General features: G+C 40.4%; 1 protein-coding gene across 2 annotated transcripts in view; it reads left to right on the forward strand.

Annotated features, from left to right (window-relative positions):
- The first annotated feature begins 636 nt into the window (after positions 1–636).
- The window catches only part of TMEM248 (transmembrane protein 248), a 36,604-nt gene continuing 16,175 nt past the window's right edge, over positions 637–21,065 (forward strand). The window contains exon 1 of one of the 2 annotated variants that reach the window (XM_087417406.1): positions 637–774. The gene's annotated coding sequence lies outside the window, so the exon portion shown is untranslated. Of the gene's footprint in view, positions 775–3,547; positions 3,693–21,065 lie in introns of those variants that run through there. The other variant, XM_087417405.1, reaches the window with a different exon arrangement.

A 21,065-nucleotide genomic window follows, 5' to 3' on the forward strand; every position in this document is an offset into this window, starting at 1 on the left:
CAAGTGTTTCTCCAAGGTAATGAACGTATCCTCCAGGTAAGATGTATATCCTTGAGTTTATTGGATAATGACAAATTATTTTACAGTGATTGTACCAAATTATACTTTAATCAGCAATGATTAATACACGAGCACAGAAACACACAGACACACACCATACACACCTACGCATGCACACACCCTATACTTACACCCATCACACACTAAACACGCGCACAGATCCACATACGTGCACCGCACACGGTCTTGTACATAATGCATACAGACACACACAGATCTGCACCACGCACGCACAGTTACCACAGTCCCACTCTCATGACACCACGCTCACATAGATACAAATCGTACGTCACACACTCCATGCCTGTACGCACACAGCCCAGGTACTCACACGCAAGCCCCCTGCGTGACCCAACCAGGAGGCGTGGTCTCCGCCGCCCGCGGCTGAGGAATCTTGTCCCGGCCGCGCCGCCGTCGGACGCCAGGTGTCGGAGGTCACGGCAGCGTTGGCGGTGGCGTTTTTTTCCTACCCGGAAACCACGGCTCCCGGATCCCGAGAGGAGCCCGTGTCGCGGCGCCGTGAGAAAGACTGGCGTCTAGTCCTCGCGGCGGTCCCGCGGAGCCGGACGCTGCCCCCGGCGCGCTGGGGAGGATGCTGCCGAGCGGCCCCGGGCCCGCCGCGCGCCGCCGCCAGTGAGCTCTGAGCGGCCGCGGGCGTCCGCCGCGCAGCTGGCCCGGCCGGGCCCGGGGCGCGCCGCTGCCCACCGGGGCGGGGTGAGCCGGGCGGGCGGGCTGGGGTCGGTGCTCAGCCGGGAGGGGGCCGCGCTGGTCGGGGGCGGCCCTTTCGTCGGGTTTCTTAACCGCCTCTCGGCGCCGCGGCCCCCGCCTCATCTGCCGGGGGGAGGGGGTCGCCCCGCCTTAGCCCGGGTTTGGCCTGCGCTGGTGGCCTCGGTCTGGTCACCCGCCACCGCGGTTTGTCTACCCGCATCCTCGGATCACAGGTTCCCTGCCCGCCCCGAGATGGCGGGACTACCAGCATATGGAGCTGAGGCCTGGATAATTTGGATTTGGCACGAGGAACGTTTTGGTAGTTTGCCACTTTTGGCTTTGGGTGGTGTTTACGTTACTTTTCCGTTTGCAAATTATACACAGCTCAGAAAGAAGATGGGAGGGAGAGACACTCACGCATGTGCAAAACTTGAAATGAAATAGCGGTCTGTTTTATGTGTCAAGCTTGGTAAATATCCAGAGATGGGGTGGATTATTATTTTTACTCATATTTTAATGAAGTAAATTAAGGAGTAGCTTCAGGGTAATCCCGAGGCATGTAGTTCTAGTTCCCTTGATAGGCACCATCAGGAATAAACTAGGCCTGTTGTGCTGTTTTAAATTGTGTGGACACCCCGTAACCGATGGACAGCTGGTGAGGGGGGCCTTTGTTGGAGAATCCAATGTCTGTAGTTGAGTTCTCAGCTAGTAGATTACAGCCCTCCGTGAGTGATGAATGATGAGCTGCTTTGCAGCCTGTTAAAGCAGGAGAGATTGTGGCTCCTCCTGAATTGCTAGCTACTTTCCTGCCTCAAAGGTGAGCTGCTATGGGAGGTAGTGGGAGGAAAAACTCCAAGGTGCTGACGTATATTTGATACACTGCTTCGTCCCTATAGCACTCTTTGGTCAGCTTGGGGTCTGAGCTTTTGTATCCCATCTGTAGATGAGTGCTCCATCAGTGCTTGAACGGTGAGAGCACCTTCCTGCTTCCTCATTTCACTTAAGGATGCGGAAAGAAAGTAGATCTGTTGTGTAACTAGGATATAGTTCATGACTCCAAGCGTATTTACTCTCTAGGAATAAGGAGGCAGTGTGTTGACTTCCTAGTAAAAGTACAGGGAGAACTTCTCTGGCCTAATTGAGGTAGACTGGAATCAGAGCTGCCATGTGCATCTGGGTACTGAGCTCACCAAATGCTGATTGAGCACACCTTCTCTATTTGGACTGTAGCTGCAGCTGCTGCAGGGAAGAGAGACAGATCTAAGTTCAAATATAGTTTCTGCCCTCAGGGAACTTACTTAAAGAAAGCGGTAGGCCATAAAATGTGGCAGGATTTAATTGCCATGTGGAGATAGCAACTATTAGGGATTTCGTTATGGTTGGGATCAGAAAAAGCTTCTAAAGGAAGTTAGTTTTGAGGTGCACCTCGAAGGATCAGGAGGATTTGAGTTATTCAGAATTAGGTGGGAAATGAAAAAGCTAGGGCCAGCTGGTGGAACGGCACCCAGACTAGGTAGGTGGGCAGTAGGTACCTAGAAGTATTGACAGAGGCAGCCGATTAAGGGTTCAGTGCTTTGCTAAGACAGAAAAGCATATGCTACCCAGTTTGGCTTCTGGTAGATTTCTGGGTTCCAAAGGATTGTTTACATTTGATGAGTTTGTCTTGTTCTGTTAAGCAGCCAGTGACGTAAAGCAGTGCTTAACTTATTTTAAGGACATTGAAGAAGAATCTGATTGTAATTCTGTCTGGTATTAACAATCAGGAAATTAAATGTGGTGTCTGCAAGTTGTTTCAGTGTCTCTGTTTAGTTTGCAGGAGCACAGCTCTAGTACTCTCTCTGCCTCTCTGGCTATAGCCAAGTGATAAATGGCAAGCTCTTTAGCCATCTCCTGAGTGTTTTCGATGACATCTAGTTCACTTCACAGAGATGCTGTTTGTTTCTCTTACCCAATATTGTTGAAGAACCTTTGAAGCGGTTCAAACAGGATGCCATGTAATTGCTCTGGAACATTGTGACTAGTCTCAGGACCTCACTAGCTTTAACCTTAGCCTTTCTTTAAACATGCTTAGGACTGCACCATCTTAACTTTTGAATGCTTTTTGACTCTTCGTCCCTCTCTACCCACTTCTCTATCTCCTTCTCGTTATAGACAAGCATCTGAAAAAGGGTGGTCCTGACAGGGGACACAGCATGTCATAGTACGGGGGATGGCAGATCTGTGGGATGTTTTTGCCAATATTAACATCCCACAGAATGTAATTGCCATGTAAGAGGCCTTTAAAATTGTAAATTTTCTTTTACTACCATGTTCCCATTAAAATGAAAAACAGGAAATGAAGGAAAGATAGGGTTTTTAGCAAATTGAATTTCCACTTAGGATTTATTTTGATAACTTGGAAATCCTTAAGTTATCTTTCCACACATACAGATGGAGTAAATTTGATAAGAGGTCTGTAGCTCTCTTTCTGTGTATGATTACATAGCTAAGTGTAGTCTTGGTGACTACACGATAACCTTTGGTGATGATAGTCTGCAAAGTACTATTTGCTAGTTGGACTTTTGTGCTGTTTGGTTAAAAGTGCTGTTTTCAAAACATCTCCCAGTCTTTACGTTGAGTTTGGATGTAATAATATAATTTTATATTGAGCTTTTTGTGTTCATTTAATCTTGTCATTGCTCATAATTTGTTTTCTTAAATATCTGTTAATTAACCCCAAATCATTAAATTTTAATATGAGGATACTTTTAATTTGTTTTTTAAGATGTCAGCAATTAAAAAAACTAAAGAACAAAGAGAGAAATTGTCTTCAATTTCGGGACTGTGATGAATTTATTTTTTAAAAAAGACAGGGGGCATGTTGGAAGTTACCGTGATTTTACATCATGACTTTGAAAATGGAGCAATGCATTCGTTAATTATAAGTGAGTAGAAATACAGCTTAAGTCTGAATTTTGGAAATAAGTCTGGTTACAGACATGTAATTATATCAGCCCATGGTGTTCTTTCCTTTTTTGTCTTTATTCAAGTACTGAAGGTGCCTAAAATGCATGTTTAGCAACTAAAACTTGATGCTTTCTGTTGTAATTTCTCTTTTGATCATTTAAACTTGTTGAGTTATTGTGAAAGTCTTTTCTGCGCTATAATTTGTATTAGATTAAGAAACAAGAAACCATTGGCAGAAGATTCCACTCATGTTTTCTTTATTCTCTAATTGATGAGAGTGCTGAGATAGGAGTTGCCTTGCTAAAGAGATGGAAAATAAGTTAACCATTTTAAACTTCAAAAAAATTGATCCTAATTGTGCTTTTATTGAAGTCAATGACTAAAATACACTTTATATATCTGTGGCATGTGAATTTTTTTTTTTTTCAACTTAGCATTTGACTTGAAACCTACTTATCAACCCTGGTATTGTGATTGATGGCACAGTTTTTGGGGTCAGATGAATTAAGTCAGAGTCTGTCTCTGCCACTTATTTGCTGTAAAACCTTGTACAAATTACTTAACCTCTTCGACTCATTTTCCTCTTCTGTAAAATGAGGATAGTAATAGCTACCTAGCAGTGTTGTGAGGATTAAAAAATAATGTATGTAAAGCACTTGGCATGGTGCCTGGCACAGGGCACATTTTAAGTGGTAGCTGTTAAAAATGATACCCTCTCACTCTCTCCTTAGACCTTTGTAATCTGGTTTCTGCCTTCACATCACCCTAATGAAAGGGGTTTCGCTTATATCACTATCAATGTCTTAATTGCAAAATTGTATGCATACTTTTCCGTTTTTATCTCATTTGATGGGACTGACTCTTTGTTCAAACTCATAACATTTTTGGGAGGCAGTAGAATGCTTAATGGTTAATACTTGGGCTCTGGAGGCTGACTGGTTGAATCTAGGTTCACTTACTAGTGTATGACCTTGGGCAAGTTAGCTAACTCGCTTGTGCCTTAATTTCCTCGTTTGTAAAATACGGATGTCGTGAGGATCATAAAATATGTGCAGAACTCTTAGAACAGTGCGCCTCTCTCACAAAAAGTTGGCGATAATGTTAGCTGTTACTGTTAAACCACTTCTCACTGCCAGGCACTGCCCCAGGGACGGGAGTGCAGAAACAATGTGATAGCCGTGAGAGACAGCAGGAGCAGGCTGCATTTGGAGTGCACTTAGGCTGAAGAAGGCGGTGTCAGTGGGGATGGAGTGAGAGCTGCTTGTGAGAGAGATTTAAGATGTGGGAACGACAGGACTGGTAACTGTTTGGTTGTAGGAGAGTGAGAGAGTCAAGAATGGCTGGTAGGGGTCACTGGGTAGATGGCTCTCTTTCATTATGAGGAGGAGCTCATTTGGCGCCTTCTGATAGGTTTTAGCCTTGTTGGTTCAAGGTGCTTGTGGTCATCTAAGTAGAGAGCTCCAGTGGGCGCATGTGAGGATCTGGAGTGAGGAGATATGTAAAACTGACAGGAAGCTATGAATGAGCGTGTCCGCCTTCAGCAGAGGCCCAGCAAGAACTCAGGGGGAACACTGACTTTTGAAGAAGAGTGAGAAGGAAGGGGTGGCCAGAGAAGTGAAGAGAAAGCCAGGAGGGGGAGATCCTGGAAGCCCGAAGACGGTGTGACCCTCAGTGTCAAATGCTGCATGGAGGTGAGGTAAGGGCTGAAACTCAGACTTTGGCTTTAGCATCTGAGACCTTACTGGAGACCTTAAAGTTTTCCTTTGTCTTCCTTGCTACTCATTTGCCTCTCTGAGGGTCTGTTGTGTCTACACTCACTGCTTCATGGTGGGGGAAGGATGGGGGTGTCTCCTCAGTGCTCCGAGTAGCTGGGTACTTGAGATTGCACAGGGTTTCTTTGATACCAGCACGTGTCCTCATCTCTGCTAAATCTTAGATAATCTGGCACCGCATCCATTAATATTCTTTGTTAGGCTCAGGGTTTGCAACCCCCGGTCTTAAATCCCTTTGAATATCTCAAACATTGCAGGATATTTGAGAAATGCTACTTTAATTTTTACGTTCAAAATGGGCCTCTCTCACATCAAGGTGAGTTCCGGCCATTCTGTCTCAGCACAAGACCAGTGTGTTTCCTGAGGTGGGCATGTAGAGCAGGCTTGCTCTCATCCTCCCCTCTCTCTCATGCTCCCTGTGGCATTCCCCCCACAGCCCCCCAACTCTTAGTCTCCTCAAAACTTTGAAAAGGGCATGACTTTATAGGAGAGCTTTAAGGAATCTTCCATTCAGCCTAAGGTCAAAAATCTAGCTTAAGATGAATGGTGATTTTGTTCATGTGAAGTGAACTTTTTGGTCTGGGTCCCAGGTAGTGGTTTAGTGTATCTTAAATGAAAATAAGTTAGGAACTATTTAGGAGGTATTATCTGGGAATATGGAATCCCTGTCTTGTCCAAAGATTCTAGTTTTAAACTTGGACAAGTAGCCATGTGGTATAAAGAACGTGGGCTTTGGAGAGAGAGAGAATTGCTGTGAAAGGACTCATGTATCTGGCATAATGAATGTTAATTTACTTCCTTTCTAATAAAATATTATAATTGATTTGCAAAATTACATATTTCTGCCCTCACTGGTCCCTTGGGAGACCCTCCTCTTTTACTGGCTCCTTTCTCTGCTTACAAGTGTGTTTCCTCACTTCTTTTGACCCCACTGTCTCTTGTCCCCTGTGTTTGATCTTGTGGTGTTCACCTATTGCCTCAGTCTCCTCATCCTATCCTTATCTCCTTACCATTTGATTTCTCCCCTGCCAGAGTATGGTTTCAGAGGTTGCCAGTGAGCTTGCCAGGTAGAGGATTGTGGAAGCTCAATTTCACCTGCATACTTTTTAAAGCACAGAGAAGCTCAGAGGTCTTTCTTTTCTTACTCGTAATACTTGTTCAGGGGCTGGCCTGGTGGTATAGTGGTTAAGTGCGCGTGCTGCGCTTCGGCAGCCCAGGGTTTGTAGGTTCGGATCCTGGGCGCGCACCGACGCACTGCTTGTCAAGCCATGCTGTGGTGGCGTCCCATATAAAGTGGAGGAAGATGGACATGGATGTTAGTCCAGGGCCAGTCTCCCTCAGCAAAAAGAGGAGGATTAGCATCGGATGTTAGCTCAGGGCAAGTCTTCCTCACCAAAAAAAAAAACCAAAACCACAACAAAGAAACAAACAAACAAACAAAAAATACTTATTCACTTCTCAGCAACATTTGGCCGATACCTCTTCCTTCTTGAATCTCTTCTCTCGTGCCTTGCCGGGCACCTCACCATCCTAGGCACCCTTTTGGCTCATGGTCATGTCCTCCACTGGCCTCCTAACCTCTGCCCTAATGGAGGGTCCCATGCTCCCTCTGGAGAATCTCTGTGTACCACCTGCCCCAAGAACATGCAGTACCGGGTTGTCTGGAGGAGCCTAGTCTAAATGCTCTTTCTGGGGCCGGCCCCGTGGCCTTGCGGTTAAGTTTGGACTGTTCCGCTTTGGCGGCCTGGGTTTGGTTCCCAGGCATGGACCTGCACCACTCGTTGGCGGCCATGCTGTGGTGGTGACCCACTCGCAAAATAGAGGAAGATTGGCACAGATGTTAGCTCAGGGCGAACCTTCCTCAGCAAATTAAATAAATAAATTAATTAATTAATAAAATAAAATAAATAAATTGCTCTATCTCATTTTATTCTTGGTTTCTCACAGATCCCTGTAACTACAAATCAGTGCAAGTTAAGCTTTGCCTTTCTTTAGCGCCAGGACCATCCCCGTCTTAGCAGATCATCCTGTTTTCTATTTTTTTTTTTTTTCTGGGTTGCTTTAAGAAATCTCTCTTAAATTCTGTTTTTTCCTATTTATTGCCTTTATTAATGAAGACAATGAATGGAAATAAGATTTAATGAAGTTTTACTTTGGCCATGAGACTTGCAGGATCAAATGAAATGGAGATTATTTATATTTATAAATTTTATTGTGAGAGATTATTACAAAGGAAATACATATTCATGATGGAAATTTAAAAAAAAAGAAAAACAAAAAACAAAGATATGTGTAATCTCACAAGCTAGAGATAACCACCACTGTTTACATTTGAGTGTATGTTGTCTTTTTTTTCCCATGTGGCTGCTTGAGTATGCAGACACACTCTTTCATACTTAAAAAGTCTGAAATAGCCTTATTCTGTGTATGTTATTTTAGATCCTTTTTTTTATTATATATGTTTCAGGTGTACAGTGTTATAATTTGACATCTGTATACATTACAAAGTGATAACGTCCAAAAGTCCAGATATCATCCATCACCCTATAATTGATCCCCTTCACAACCATTTCGCTCACCTCCTAACCCCGCTCCTCTCTGGTAGCCACCAGTCTGTTCTCTGTATGTATGAGTTTGTTTTTGTTTTGTTTTTTTGTTTGTTTTAGATTCCACATATGAGTGAAATTATACAGTATTTGTCTTTCTCCTTCTGCCTTATTTCACTTAGCATAATACCCTCAAGGTCCATCCATGTTGTTGCAAATGGCAAGATTTCATTCATTTTTATGGCTGAGTAGTATTCCATTGTGTATGTTTACCACATCTTCTTTATTCAGTCATTCATCAATGCACAACTTAGGTTATTTCTGTATCTCGGCTATTATAAATAATGGTGCATTGAACGTAGGGGTGCATATATCTTTTCAAATTAGCGTTTTCGTATTCTTCAGATAATTACCCAGATGTGGAATAGCTAGATCATATGGTAGTTCTATTTTTAATTTTTTGAGAAATTTCCGTGCTGTTTTCCACAATGTCTGCACCAATTTACATTCCCAACAACAGTGTCTGAGGGTTCCGTTTTCTTCACGTCCTCTCCAACACTTGTTATTTATCTTTTTGATGATGGCCATACTAACAGGTCTGAAGTGATATCTCATTGTGATTTTAATTTGCATTTCCCTAATAATTAGTGATATTGAACATCTTTTTATGTGCCTGTTGGCCATCTGTATGTCCTCTTTGGAAAAATGTCTGTTCACATCCTCTGCCCACTTTTTAATCGAGCTGTTTGGTTATTTTGTTGTTGTTGAGTTATATGAGTTCTTTTAATATATTTTGGATATTAACCCCTTATTGGATATATGACTTGCAAATATGTTCTCTCATTCACTAGGTTGCCTTTTTTGTTTTGATGCCTGTTTCCTTCAGTGTGCAGAAGCTTTTTAGTTTGATGTAGTCCCATTTGTTTATTTTTGTTTTTGTTTCCTTTGACTTTGGAGTCAGATCCACAAAAACATCATTAAGACCAAGTCAAGGAGGCTACTGCCCATGTTTTCTTCTAGGAATTTTATGGTTTCAGGTCGTATATTCAAGTCTTTGATCCATTTTTTAGTTAATTTTTGTGTATGGTGTAAGATAGTGGTTTACTTTAATTCTTTTTCATGTGGCTCTCCAGTTTTCCCAACACCATGTATGAAAAGACTTTCCTTTCTCCATTGTATGTTCTAGGCTTCTTTGTTGAAAAATCGCTGTCCGTAAATGCGTGGGTTTATTTCTAGGCTCTCAGTTCTGTTCCATTGATCTGTGTGTCTGTTTTTCTGCCAGTACCATGCTATTTTGATTACTATTGCTTTGTGTAGTATACTTTGAAATCTGGGCATGTGATACCTCCAGCTTTGTTTCTTTTTTCTCAGGATTGCTTAGGCTATTCAGGGTCTTGTTATTCCATATAAATTTTAGGATTCTTTGTTTCTTTGTGGTGTCCTTACCTGGTTTTGGTCTCAGGGTAATGTTGGTCTCATAAAGTGAGTTAGGAAGTGTCCTTTCCTCCTCAATTTTTTGGAAGAGTTTGAGAAGGATAGGTATTAAATCTTCTTTGAATGTTTGGTAAAATTCACCAGAGCGCCGTCTGGTCCCAGACTTTTGTTTTTGGGGAGGTTTTTGATTATTGTTTCAATCTCCTTACTAATGATGAGTCTGTTCAGATTCTCTCTTTCTTCTTGATTCAGATTTGGAAGGTTGTATGATTCTAAGAATTTATCCATTTCTTAGGTTATCCAATTTGTTGGCATATGGCTTTTCATAGTATTCTCTTCTTTTTTGTATTTCTGTGGTATCCACTGTAATTTCTCCTCTTTCATTCCTGATTTTATTTATTTGAGCCTTATTTCTTTTTGTCTTAGTGAGTCTAGCTAAAGGTTTGTCAATTTTGTTTATCTTTTCAAAGAGCTAGCTCTTAGTTTCATTGATCTTTTCTGTTACCCTTTTAGTCTCTATTTTGTTTATTTCTGCTCTGGTTTTTTTTTTGATGGAGATTGGCCCTGCGCTAACATCTGTTGACAATCTTCCTCTTTTCCTTTTTTCTCCCCAAAGCCCCAGGACATAGTTTTTTATCATAGGTTACAAAATGATCATAGGTGTAGAGTTGTAGCTCTTCTATATGGGACCCTGCCTCAGCATGGCTTGATGAGCGGTGAGTGGGTCCGCACCCAGGATCTGAACTGGCGAACCCCAGGCCGCTGAAGTGGAATGCACGAACTTAACTGCTAAGCCACCCGGGCAGCCCAGCTCTATTTTTTTATTATTATTATTTCCTTCCTTCTACTGACTTTGGGCTTTGTCCTTCTTTTTCTAGTTCCTTTAGATGTAATATCAGATTGTTTGAGATTTTTCTTGTTTCTTGAGGTAGGCCTGTATTTCTATAAGCTTCTGTCTTGTGTTTTCATTTTCATGTGTCTCCACGTATTTTTTGATTTCTCCTTTGATTTCTTCGTTGATCCAATAGTCGTTCAGTAGAATGTTGTTTAGTCTCCACATATTTGTGACTTTTCCAGCTTTCTTCTTGTAGTTGATTTGTTTCATACTGTTGTGGTTGGAAAAGATGCTTGATATAATTTTAATCTTTTTAAGTTTATTGAGATTTGTTTTGTTTCCGGTCTATTTTTGAGAGTGTTCCATGTGCACTTCAGAAGAAAGTGTATTCTGCAGCTTGTGGGTGGAATGTTCTATATATATCTAAGTCCTTCTGGTCCAGTGTTTCATTTAAGGCCAGTGTTTCCATGTTGACTTTTTGTCTGCATGATTTATCTGTTGATGTAAATAGGGGTAATAAAGACCCCTACTATTATTGTGGTGCTGTCAATTTCTCCCTGTAGGTTGGTTAATAGTTGCTCTGTATACTTTGTTGATCCTACTTTAGGTGCATATATATTAATAAATATTATGTTTTCTTGATAGATTTACCCCTTTATCATTATATAATGTTCATCTTCGTCTCTTGTTATCTTTTTTGGCTTGAAGTCTATTTTGTCTGCTGTAAGTTTGGTTACATCAGCTTTCTTTTGGTTGCCATTTGCAACCAAGGGAGTATCAGTTTCCATCCCTTCACTTTGAGCCTGTGTTTGTCTTTAGAGCTAAGATGGGTCTCCTGGAGGCAGCATATTGTTGGGTGTTTTGTGTGTGTGTGTGTGTGTGTGTGTGTGTGTGTGTGTGAGGAAGATTAGCCCTGAGCTAACATCTGTTACCAATCCTCCTCTTTTTGCTGAGGAAGACTGGTCCTGGGCTAACATCCATGCCCATCTTTCTCTACTTTATATGGGATGCCACCACAGCATGGCTTGACAAGCAGTGTGTCGGCGCATGCCCAGGATCCAAACCTGCAAGCCCTGGGCTGCCGCAGCTGAGCATGCACACTTAACCGATATGCCTGCCACCAGGCTGGCCCCGGGTCTTGTTTTTTTTTTTTTTTTTTTTTTTGTGGGGAAGATCAGCCCTGAGCTAACATCTGGGCTAATCCTCCTCTTTTTGCTGAGGAAGACCGGCTCTGAGCTAACATCTATTGCCAATCCTCCTCCTTTTTTTCCCTCCAAAGCCCCAGTAGATAGTTGTATGTCATAGTTGTACATTCTTCTAGTTGCTGTACGTGGGACGCAGCCTCAGCATGGCTGGAGAAGCGGTGCAGCGGTGCGCGCCTGAGATCCGAACCCGGGCCGCCAGTAGCGGAGCACGCGCACTTAACCGCTAAGCCACGGGACCGGCCCTGGGTCTTGTTTTTTAATCCATCCAGCCTCTCTGTCTTTTGATTGGTGAATTCAATCAAATTCACAATGAATTATAATTTTATCCTAATTTACATTTAGAGTGGTTATTGATATATGAGGACTTAATACTGCCATTTTATCTTTTTTCTCTTTGCTCTATGTTTCCATTATTTCTTTTTCCTTGTGTTTCTATCTGCCATTTTGGTTTGGTGGTTTTCTGTGATATATTTCTCAGTTTCCTCTTTTTTTATGTTTCGTGACTCTGCTCTGAATTTTTGTTTTGTGGTTCCTATGAGGTTTGTATAAAAGGTCATAGATGAGATAGTCCTTTTTCTGCTGATAGCATCTTATCTTCGTTTTCCTATGCGGGTTTCATCCTTTTTCTCTTCCCCTTCTTTTTTTGTTGTCACAAATTATCCATTTTTGTATTGTGTTTGTTACCAAATTGAAATGGTTATTTTTATTGTCTCCTTTTCTTTTATCCTTTATGTTATGTGTTTACTAACCTATTCTGATGATATAGAGTTGCGGTTTTCTGATTCTGTTTATCACCTTGCTCAAAACTTGGTACAACTTTGCCTTTTTCTGTCAGGTAGGAGAACTCCTTTCAACATTTCTTGTAAGGCAGGTCTAGTGGTGATGAACTCCCCCAGCTTTTGTTTGTCTGGGAAAACCTTTATTTCTCCTTCATGTTTGAAAGATAACTTTGCTGGATAGAGTATTCTTGACTGACAGTTTTTATCTTTCAGTATTTGAATATATCATTCCACTCTCTCCTGGCCTGTAGAGTTTTCTGCTGAGAAATCTGCTTATAGCCTAATGTGGTGTCCCTTGTAGGTTATAGTCCCCCCCCCGCCCCAGATTCCTTTAATAATCTCTTTGTCATTGACTTTTAACGGTTTTATTATCATGTGTCTTGGAGAAAATATTTTGGCATTGAGATAATTGAGTGTTCTGTTAACTTCAAGAATTTGTATGTCCAGTTCCTTCCCCAGGTTTGGGGAATTTTCAGCTACAATTTCTTTAAGTAAACTCTCTGCTCCTTTTTCTCTCCCTTCTTCTGGGATACTCATTATCCTTATGTTGCCTTTTCTAATGGAGTCAGATAATTCTCATAGAATTTTTATATTTTTAAAAAATCTTAGTTTTCTCTCCTCTTCTACCTGCATCATTTCTAGGTTTCTGTCTTTGAGCTTGGTAATTCTCTCTTCCCTGTGGCCTTCTGTATTTCACTGCTTTCTAATGCATTTTTCATCTCATTTATTGAGTTCTTTAGCTCCAGATTTTCTGTTTGGTTCTTTTTTAGAGTGTCAGTCTTTTTGCTAAAGTATTCCTTCTGTTCACTGATTTTATTTCTGAGCTCATCGAACTGCCTTTCTTGTAGCTCGTTGATTGTCTTCATGATAGGTATTTTGAATTATTTATCAATTAGATCACAGTCTTTTATGACTTTATTTTTGGTTCCTGGAGAATTGTTTTTTTGTTTTTGTGATACTGTGTAACTGTGGCTTTTTGTGATGCTTGCTAAGTTAGTCCTCTGCTCGTGCATTTGTTGTAGCAAACACTTTTTTTCTTTAGGTATAGCTTTGTTTTGATTCCAACTTCTCAACTATTTAGAGATTAGAGACCTTTCTTTTGTGTTTCAGTAGGTGGCTCTATAGTGCTAGTTTTTGGTTTCTCTTACCTGAGCTTTCTCTGGCTATATTTGGGGATCTCCACATTTTAACTTCCACTGCTTCTATTTGGGATGTCATTGGTATTCTTGTCATCACTCTGTGTGCTTCTGGGGGTCACTGATGCCTTACTGTTGCCAGTGTCACTGCGGTTGCCGGCTTGGCTTCACTGCTGGGGGTACAGAGATGGCTGACGCATCCACTGCATCTGGGATCACCGGGGTTGGAAGCTGTGCTGCCGTGGTAGGGAGAAGAAGGGTGGGGAGGGAGTCGGGTTCACAGGGCATCACCTCTGCTGTTGCTTGTTACTTTGTGGTCACAGGCACTGCTGTGGCTGGGATGTTGAAGTTCTGGTGTGCCTCTGCTGCTGCTACCAGGCTGTGAGCCATGGCTGGAGGCCCGGGATCACGTGGCTCTGCTGCTGTTCCGCTCCCCAGGGCTGCAGATGCCACTGAGGCTGGCTGGCCAGAGTTGCACACATGCCTTTGCTGCTGCCCACTGGGTTCTCTGAGGCTAGAGGTGGCTGGCTCAGGTGCTGTGGCCAAGGATTCAGGATCCCAGGCACTGCCTTTACTGTTCCCCCATTTAGCCTCCTCTTTGTTCTCCAATCCACCTACCTTTGTATGTACCGATGTTTGGATCTCTCCGGTGTCTTGGTGTGTTGAGCATTGTAGCCTTTGTTGGGTTATGGATGTTTTAGTTGCTGTAGATTGAAGGGAAGAGATAAAGGTATCCTCTCATGCTGCCATGATGATGACATCACTCTGGGATTGTTTTCTTAATTTCTCTTTCTGATTGGTGTACGGAAACATTATTGATTTTTGTGTGTTGATTTTGTATCCTTTGACTTTACCGAATTCATTTATTGGTTCTAATAGTTTTTTGGTGGAGTCTTTAGGGTTTTCTGTAGATAAGATCACGTCATCTATAAATAGTGACAGTTTTACTTCTTCTTTTCTGATCTGGATGCCTTTTATTTCTTTGCCTTGCCTAATTGCTATGGCTAGACTTCCAATACTATGTTGAATAAAAGTGGTGAGAGTGGGTATCCTTGTCTTGTTCCTGATCTTAGAGGAAGAGCTTTCAGCTTTTCCCCATTGAGTATGATGTTAGCTGCAGGTTTGTCATATGTAGTCTTTATTATGTTGAGGTACATTCCCTCTATACCTGCTTTGTTGAGAGCTTTTTATCATAAATGGATATTGAATTTTATCAAATGCTTTTTCTGCATCTCTTGAGATTATCATATGATTCTTAGACTTCATTTTGTTAACGTGGGGTGTATCACATTGATTGATTTGCAGATGTTGAACCATCCTTGCATCCGTGGAATAAACTCTACTTGATTGTGGTGTATGATCTTTTTAATGTATAGTTGAATTTGGTTTGCTAATGTTTTGCAGGGGATTTTTGCATCAAGGTTCATCAAGGATATTGGCGTGTAATTTTTTTTTGTGATTGTCTTGTCTGGTTTTGGTATCAGGGTAATATCAGCCTCATAAAATGTATTTGAAACATTCTCTCCTGTTAAGTTTTTTGGAAGAGTTTGAGAAAGATAGGTATTAAATTATTGAATGTTTGGTAGAATTCATCAGTGAACCCATCTAGTTCTAGACTTTTGTTTGTTGGGAGTAGATCCTGTGTTTTTAATGGCTACATTGTGTTCTTACTGGGGACATACCATACTTTCACCATTTCCTTGCTATTGTTGGATATCTAGTTTTCCAGTTTTTACTGTTTGTGTGTGTGTGTGTGTGTGTGTGAGGAAGATTGTCACTGAGCTAACATCTGTGCCAATCTTCCTCTATTTTTTTGTATGTGGGATGCCGCCACAGCATGGCTTGATGAGCAGTGTGTAGGTCTGCGCCCAGGATTTTAACTGGTGAACCCTGGGCTGCCAAAGTGGATCCCATGAACTTAATCACTACACCACCCGGCCAGCCCGGTTTTTACTGTTTTAGACACTCCTAGGATAACTGTCTTATTAGTTAGTTAAATCTTTGTTTTCAGCAATGAATATTTCCTCAGGTAAAGTTCTTAGAAGTAGAATCACAGAGGTAAGAGTGTGCTAGGTTTTAATGCTATTGATATGTGTCACCAAGTTGGGCTCTAAAAAGTTTGTAACAACCTTCTCCCTCCCCTTTTAACCAACTTGTGTTTCTGCTAACTTGAGGGCTGCTTGTGGTAACTCTGAGATAATCTTAGTAATGCTTTTGCTTACTTAAATTGCTACTTGATGTTTAGTGTTGTCATTGAACTAGTCTCAGAGCTCTAGGTACTGTGTTGATGGACTTTAATCACAGGTTGTCACATGCTTGTGAAATTACCTTTTCACCGTGTTCTCTGTACCTTAAATCCCTAGACTTTCCAGAGAGGCAGCTTCACAGCCCTGGTCATTTCTTTATCCTGGGGAAAGTCTCTAATTGGAGTTGGGATGAATTTAATGGGGGGGGGTTGAATAGTGTGCTTTTTTTCTATCCACTTTTCTTCTCATACAGAGCTTAATTTATTCTTTATTTAAAAGTGACGTTTACTATTGTGAAGATTACAGAAATTTTCTTGTTTTTCTTTGCAGAGGAAATAAATTTGTTTAGCCTTTGTTAAATTCATGTTTGAAAACACTTGTGAATGGTGAAAAGGAATTTTAAGTTTGTGAAATATTTGGACTTTTAATAGTTTTATTCAAAAATCAAAAACGCTTTCCCTTTTTAAGTGAATACAATTGGCCTCCTCTGGAACTTTCTCTAATTAAACTGGCTTATGTTAACATTGTTTGCTAATTTGTGTGTATTTATGTTGAGATATATGTGTATATATAAGTGTTTAAATTTTGGTGTTACATGGTTTTAGTGACTGTTAGTTTTCTATAGAAGTGAATTTAATTCAGATTTTTCTATTTTTCTAGATATTTCATAGTTGTAGTTCCAGGTGGTGAATAGTTCCTATTGATTGATTGATTGATGAAGATTAGCCCTGAGCTAGCATCTGATGCCAATCCTCCTCTTTTTGGTGAGGAAGATTGGCCCTGGGCTAACATCTGTGCCCATCTTCCTCTACTTTATATGGGATGCCACCACAGCATGGCTTGATAAGTGGTGCGTAGGTCTGTGCCCGGGATCTGAACCTGTGAACCCCGGGCTCTCAAAGTGGAGCACACAAGCTTAACCGCTAGGCCACCGGGCCGGCCCCCCCATTTATTTTTATATACAATTCAGATTATGTTCTCTTTCTCAATAAATGGAGCTCTAATTTATTGTTGATATTTTTGTTTCTGAATCCATTTATTAATCTTAACTAGGGCCGGCCCCGTGGCTTAGTGGTTGGGTGCGAGCGCTCTGCTGCTGGCGGCCCGGGTTTGGATCCCGGGCGCGCACGAACGCACCACTTGTCCGGCTGTGCTGAGGCTGCGTCCCACATACAGCAACTAGAAGAATGTGCAACTATGACATACAACTATCTACTGGGGCTTTGGGGGGAAAATAAATAAGTAAATAAAATTATATAATCTTAACTAGTGTCATGTCTAGATTTGTACTTTTTAAAAAAAAATTTAGTTTTTTTAAAACAGTTTTAGAGTCACAGCAAAATTGAGGGGAACATCCAGAGGTTTCCCATATAACACTCTGCCTCCACGCATGCATAGCTTCCCCCATTGTCAACGTCCCCCAGTAGGGTGATACATTTGTTACAGTTCATGAACCTATACTGACACCTCATTATCACCCAAAGTTCATAGTTTACATCAGGGTTCACTCTTGGTGTTCTATATTCTGGGAGTTTGGACAAATGTATAATGACATGTATTTACCATTATAGTATCATGCAGATTGTTTTCACTGATCTAAAAATCCTCTGTGTTCTGCCTGTTCATCCCTCCCTCCCTGTTGCAAACTCTGGCAACCACTGATCTTTTTGTCTTCATGGTTTTGCCTTTTCTAGAATGTCACATAGTTGGAATCATACAGCAGGTAGCCTTTTCGGATTGATATCTTTCAGTTAGTAATATGCATTTAAAGTCCCCCCCTGCCTTTTCATGGCTTGATAGCTTGTTTGTTTTTAGTGCTGAATGATATTTCATTGTCTGGATATGCCAGTGTATCCATTCATCTACTGAAAGGTATCTTGGTTGCTTCCAAATTGTGACAATTATGAATAAAGGTGCTGTAAACATCTATGTGCAGGTTTTTTGTGGACGTAAGCTTTAAACTCCTTTGGGCAAATAGCAAGGAGTGCAATTGCTGTATTGTATGGTAAGAGATTTATGTTTAGTTTTGTAAGAAACCACCAAACTGTCTTCCAAAGTGGCTGTACCATTTTGCAATCCTACCAGTAATGAATGAGAGTTCCTGTTGCTCCACATGCTTGCCACTATTTGGTATTGTCAGTGTCTGGACTTTGGCCATTCTAATAAGTGTGTAGTGTTATCTCATTGTTGTTTTAACTTGCGTTTCCTGAAGACATATGACATTTGTTTTCTTATCGTTGCGTTTTAAGAGTTCTTTGTATATTTTGGATAACAGTCCTTTATCAGATATGTCTTTTGCAAATATTTTCTCCCAGTCTGTGCTTGTCTTCTCGTTCTCTTAACAGTGTCTTTCATAGAGTAGAAATTCTTAATTTTAACGAAGTCCACCTTATCAGTTCTTTCTTTCATGGATGATGCCTTTGGTGTTATATCTAAAAAGTCAGCACCAAGCTCAAGGTCATCTAGGTTTTCTCCTATATTATCTTCTAGGAGTTTTATAGTTTTGCATTTTACATTCAAGTATGTGATCCATTTTGAGTTCATTTTTGTGAAGGGTATAAGGTCTGTGTCTAGATTCATTTTTTTGTATGTGGGTGTCCAGTAGTTCCCGCACCATTTGTTGAAAAGACTTGTCTTTGCTTGATTTTATTGCCTTTGCTCTTTTGTTGAAGATCAGTTGACTGTATTTAGGTGGGTCTATTTCTGGGCTCTCTGTTCTGTTCCATTGATCTGTTTATCTATTTTTTTGCCAATACCACAGTGTCATGATTATTGGAGCTTTATAGTAAGTCTTGAAGTCGAATAGAGTCAGTCCTCCACCTTTGTTGTTCTTCTTCAGTATTGTCTATTCTAGTTCTTTCATCTCTCTATATAAACTTTAGAATAAGTTTGTTGATATCCACAAAATAACTTGCTGGGATTTTGATTGGGATTGTGTTGAATCTGTAGGTCAAGTTGAGAGGAACTGACATCTCGACATATTGTCTTTCTATCCATGAACATGGAATATCTCTCTGTTTATTTAGTTCTTTGATTTTGTTCATGAGGGTTTTGTAGTTTTCCTCATACAGATCCTTGTACATTACTTGTTAGATTTATACCTAGGTATTCATTTTTGGAGGTGCTAATATAAATGGTATTGTGTTTTTAATTTCAGATTCAGCTTGTTCCTTGCTGGTATATAGGAAGGCAATTGACTTTTATATATTAGCCTTGTATCCTGTAATCTTGGTATAATCACTTTCTAGGTTATTTTTTAGTTTATGTTTTAAGTCTGGATTCATTTGATTCATTCATTTAATGAATTTGCGTTTTTAAATCACCTATATTGTGTCTAGATATTGCTTATGCAGAGGCACGTAAGACGTTCTGTCTGCCCTTAAGAGGCTTACAGCTTGGTTGGGAAGATAGACATATACACAGGCAACTGCAATAAATTGTTTCAGTCTCTGTGTAAGAAATTTGCAGAGTATAGTGGGCGCTTAAAAGTGAAAGTGGTCACTTCTCCCTGAGAGGCTGGTGGGGAGGGGCTGGGAAACGTTTCATAGAGAACGTAACCGTTGAGCCGAGTCTTGACAGAGTGGGCTGAAGTAGTTGGATGTGGCTCATGAAGGTCAAGAGGATCACTGGACTGGAAAGCTTGAAGCTCTCATATTGTCTAATATGTTCTGGGAATTGCAAGCAGTTAGTCAAACCATTGAGAAGTAGATAAGACCTGGCTCATGGTGGACTGCCATTCTCAGGAGCTTGGACTTTATACCTTGGTCATTTGGAGCTCTGAGAGATTTAAACAGTAACGTGATTAGATTTGCATTTGGAAAAATCACTCTGACAGCACGTGGAGGATGGATTATTTGGTAACAGGAAGATCCAGTTGAGACTCTTAGTGATAGTCACAGAAAAAAATAATGAGAGCCTGAACTAAGGGGAGTTAAGAGGATTATGGAAAGGAAGAGGAAGAAGTAAGAGATGTTAAAGAAATAGAATCTTTAGCACTTAGTAATTGCTTTGATGTGAGGAGTAAGGCAGAAGTAGTCTAGGATGTTTTCCAAAGTTCTAAATTAAATGGGGAATACAGGAGAAAGAATCAGATTGAGCAGGAAAGCAGATGAGTTTGGTTTTGGACGTGTTGTGGAACATATAGGTATAGAGATATTCAGTGGGCACTTGGATATAGCGGTCTTAGGGCTGTAGAGATATGTGGAGGGCTGATACAGTGATCAGTCTGTCACCTTAACAAGAAGATAGGGCCAGGTGGGTGGATCTGAGATGTATTTTTGAAAGAAAATCAACAAGATTTGCTGATGGATTAGGTTGGTGGTAGTGGTGATGACAAGTAATGCAGCTAAAGGAGTATATTGAGGGAAATTTAATTCTGAAATGCTTACATTAGAAAGGAAGAATAAAATATCTGAGATAATATTCCAACTGAAGAAGTTAGAAAAACTGAACTGAGTAAACCCAAAGAAAGCAGATGGATAAAAATAATAAAAAATATATGTAGAAATTACTGAAATAGAAAACAAAGAAATTATCTAGATGTAATCTGCAAAACCGAATACTGGTTCTTTGAAAATACAAATACAATACTGGTCTGGTAAGATTGGTTAAAAAGAGAGTAGAGAGGGCAAACGCAAAAACATTTGTAATGAAAAAGAACATAACTACAAGTAAGTTACAAATTTAACAAATCACAAAATAATACTATGCCAGAAATCTTAAAAACCAATATAAAATGGGCCATTTCCTAGAATAACATATCTTATCAAAATTGACTCAATAGAAATAGAAAATATAGACTTATAGTCATTAAAAACATGAATAAGTAGTTAAGACAACTCACCAAAATACAAAACCAAACAAAAACTTGATGGATCCAGACAGTTTTATGTTCAAGGTCTATTAAGCTTCCAAGAAATAGAAGCAAATATCTTATACACATTGTTCTAGAAAATAGATGAGTGAACACAATTAATTTTATGGTAATAGGATGAGTCAAGGAGTTGTACAGTCAAGGAGAGTATGATAATGGCCTATAATTTTCTTATCTCATTTATGAATAGACATGGAAATTCAAATAAAATTTAGCAAACATAAATCAGCAATGTAGTTTTAAAAAATCATCATGTTAAGTTTGTCCAAGGAATGTAAATATGAGTCAAGATAAAAAATCAATTAACATAGTTCATGTTAACAGATTAAAGGAGAAAACATTCGTTGTTCAGACGTTGCAGATAAAGCATCCATTAAGATGTAACTTTATTTATGATTAAAGTCTCTTTGCAAACTTGAAATAGAAGGGTACTTCCTTAACCTGTTGAGAGATTTCTTTCAGAAACCTTCATCTTATGCTCTATTTAATAGTGAAGCATTAGAAGCATTTTCTTTAAAGCCCAGG

The sequence above is a fragment of the Ceratotherium simum genome, chromosome 26 (genome assembly GCF_057802395.1).
Source record: "Ceratotherium simum simum isolate JZ-2026a chromosome 26, ASM5780239v1, whole genome shotgun sequence".
In the NCBI taxonomy this organism is placed as follows: Eukaryota; Metazoa; Chordata; class Mammalia; order Perissodactyla; family Rhinocerotidae; genus Ceratotherium; species Ceratotherium simum.